Source organism: Octodon degus, unplaced genomic scaffold (assembly GCF_000260255.1).
Source record: "Octodon degus isolate 3935 unplaced genomic scaffold, OctDeg1.0 scaffold00070, whole genome shotgun sequence".
In the NCBI taxonomy this organism is placed as follows: Eukaryota; Metazoa; Chordata; class Mammalia; order Rodentia; family Octodontidae; genus Octodon; species Octodon degus.
In genome coordinates, this window is record NW_004524646.1 from 3,181,252 (window position 1) to 3,184,952 (window position 3,701).

The 3,701-nt window shown below is 36.2% G+C and overlaps 1 protein-coding gene and 1 non-coding gene across 2 annotated transcripts in view; both read left to right on the forward strand.

Moving 5' to 3' along the window:
• Positions 1–3,701, forward strand: part of Dglucy (D-glutamate cyclase) — a 125,232-nt gene that overhangs the window by 11,963 nt on the left and 109,568 nt on the right.
• On the forward strand, positions 2,984–3,054 carry Trnag-gcc. The gene has a single exon. It is a non-coding gene; the product is annotated as a tRNA-Gly (tRNA).

Sequence of the window (3,701 nt, forward strand, 5' to 3'; positions counted from 1 at the left end):
AGTCATTTCTTAAAAGCTTCTGTGTGTTCCTCTCCAGTCATGGCTACTTCTTTCTCTGGCCAAGGGAAACTGCACAGAATTCTGTGTTTATCATCCCATGCTTTTCCTTATGGAGAACACACACACACACACACACACACACACACACACTTAAATCTCTAGGCAGTATGTTTAGTTTTGCAGATCTCAGAAGTCCATCTTTCAAGTGCAAGTACAGGCATTCCTCACTGAAAGACTAACTATGCAGTGAAGGAGCTTACTAGCCAAGATTGGGAGACAAAAATTAAACACGTAAACAATGGTAGAGCCAAGGATCGTGGTGGTAATTAATTGTCGATTGTTTCCTGTGGCTCAGAAATATACACATATATATTAAATATTATATATATTTTAAATATATACATAAAACCCTTGAGAAAATATGTGCACCCATACAATATAAGACATTCCTACATATCAAAAAGTTTCAAAGACAACATCATTTCTAAAGAACTTATTTATGTCTAAGAGTTTATTTCACTCCGGATGAATCAGTTTTATTATCATCTGAGGAACTGTTGGAAGCAAATAGTCTTTAGAAGTGAGCCAAATACAAAAGGAATGTGCTGATGAATTTTTCTAGTCCTTTGGCACAGTTGTTCTGTGTCTCTATCATATGTGATCAACAGGTCTCATAAAACCTGCCTCCAAATCACTCCCTGCTGCATCAAGACAGATGAACCATATACGTGATAGCAAGATAAAATAAGCAATCTCGACCAGCCAGATAGCTCAGCAGATTGAAGTGCCTGATTAGGAAGACACAGGGGTCCGGGATTCAATCTCCAGTCTGCCATCCTGGCCCCACCCCCAGGTGCACTGAGGCAGCCATTGAGACTGGGTGTGGTGTCGCATACCTGTAATCCCAGTGCTTGGGAGGCTGTAAAACAGGAAGGATCACTATGAGTCCCATCTGTGTGGTGAGACCCTGTAGGCCCTGTACTAAATACATTTTTTTTTAAAAAAGCAATCTCATATATAGAGTTGCTGGTTTTGCCTCAAAATCCAAAAAAATGTCAGGTAGCTTATTTTTCCTGGTATCAGACAGTGTAGAAATAAAATACATATTTTGACGACACTTGCCTTTTCATGAACATGTCCAAAATACAGGAGGCTACAAGCACTCCTCATTTAATGACCAAGTTCCATTCCTGTGACTAAGTCATTGAATGCGTTGGTCACTAAATGAGGAATTGCATAAAGTATACACACTACAATAATTAGAATAAAGAAATGGTCAAAGGAAACTCCAATCTGATGACTTTTATTATTTATACAGAGCATAAATCTATAGTATTCTACTGTACAGTACAATCAGCAAAAATTATAGTACTGTATTAAAAAGATACACTGCACCAAAGGACAGCAAAATCTATAAATAAGAACAGGTCATAAAAAAGGTCTAAAAAAAGGTCATAAAACCAAACAGCCATTAAACATGTAGATCATTAATGAATGTCTGCATTTAATCTTTCATGTTAAGTATTTAATTAACCTGGATTTGATTTTTGTGACTGCTATAAGGTAAACAGTTTCCAGTTTTTGCTTTTTTATCCATTTACCTACAATGCCTTGTCTGTCAGAAATTAAGTTTTCCTATGTGAGTATCGGACTTTTATCTGAGTTCTCAAATTTTCCATGTTGAACTCCACTTTACCAATAAAATCCATCAGAGATCAACATTTTTATAAAAATTAATTACTAGGAAAAAGAAATCTTAAAACTAGGATATGCTAAATAAAGCCCTTGTTGTGTGTCAAGTGATATCTCATTGTGGTGTTGATCTGCAATACTGTAATGATTGGGTTAATAACCTAAGTTTGCAGACCAAAATTAGAGAAAAATGAGGGCCTCAAGGAAAGCCAACATTTTGGCCCAAGCCTTCCAAGGTCAATTAAGACTCAGGACTTATGAGAACTTGTACTGTAATGTCATGTAACTCAGTAGTGTCTCAAATTTTCTGATCAAGGAGATTATGGGGCCAAAGAGGAAAGTGATCAATGATGTAGAGTGTGCCTAAGGAGAGTCACATGGAGAGGAAACATTCTCTCAGGCTTTCACAGAGAGCACATTGGCCAAGCAATGGCTGTGACTCATCCACATGGCTGACACTGACAAACCATCTACAATCTGAGGTACAAGATCTCAGGAAAAAATCCTGAGGGGATTTCACTGACCTTATCAGATCCAAAAGCTACATAGGTCTTGTTGCATAGGTCTTGCTTCATCTTGGTCTTAGTCATCCAGCAGAAAAGTATAAAAATGAAGTATAAGAAGTAAAGCCATGGTGTTACGTTGAGCTGTAGGGCACTCAGGTCAACAATTTCTGACATTGCCAGTGAAGACGAAGACCCAATACTATTATGGACTACTGGACTCCTTTAGAATATTTTGCTGAGTTAACACACTTATAATATTCAAATAATGGAACTAAACAAAAAAAGGGATACAGATGAATGACCATTTTGTATCTGTGTATTCAAAATGGTTAGGATAGATATATAGCTACACTCTCTTAATGAATAGAGGGATTTGTTCTAATAGTGTTTGTAAATAGGATATCATGTCTGCATCTTTAACAGCAAATAACCACTAGGAAGAATGTATGCAGTGTGTTAATTATTGAAACTGTCCTACCAATTTGGTTTGAAACTGTCTCATTGCTATTTGTTTTTCAATAAAATTATGGAAAAGAATACTGTCATTACAGTAGCACTCAGTACTGTTCCATGTGCTCACTGGCCATTTCATATGTCCTTCAGAGTAATGTCTGTCCCAATCTTTTGTCCATTTTTAAATCGTTATTGGGTTGTAGAAACAGGGTTTTTTAACTCATTTTTAATCACTACAATTTTATGCTTTGATAGCTAACAGAAGGTATGCCACCTCCCTTCACCACATATACTCTTCTATTGTTTTTCTTTAAAAGTGATTTGAGTCTCATGCATTGGTGATTCAGTGGTAGAATTCTCCCCTGCCATGTGGGAGGCCCAGGTTCGATTCCCGACTAATGCAGATTTCGTTTGGGCCGGGGAGATGTCTCAGTAGAACAAGCACTTGCCTGGCAAGAACAAGGGCCTGAGTTCAATCCCTGGTTCTGGAAAAAAAAAAAAAAAAAGTAATTTGAGCTGGGTATGGAGGCACTCTTACAAGGCTGATGTAGGAGGATCAGAAATTCAAGCTCAGCCTGGACAACCTAGTGAAACCATGTCTCAAAATAAAAAAATATAGGCTGAGAATTTTGTGGATTTAGCTCAGTATGAGGCCTTGGATTCAATCCCTAGTACTTAAAATAAAAATTAATTTGGAATTTCTTGGCTCTTTATTCTTCCATATAAATACCAAAACCTTTTTGTTGAGATCCTTCCTTTAAAAAAAAACAAAACAATAAAACTTGTCAGGACTTTTATTAGAATTATTCATCAAGTTGGGAGAACAGATATATTTTTGGTATTGAGTCCTTCTGTCATGAACATATTGTCTCTACATTTATTAGTTTTTTAAAATATCTTTCAGTAATGTTCTCCATAAAGGGATTTCATGTTTGTTAGATTTAATTCTAAATTTGATCATTGTAAGTGTCCTTATAGATGGTATCTTCTAAAATTACATTTTCTGTTACTGGTGAATAGAAATGCAATGGACTTTTTTTTTTTTTTTTT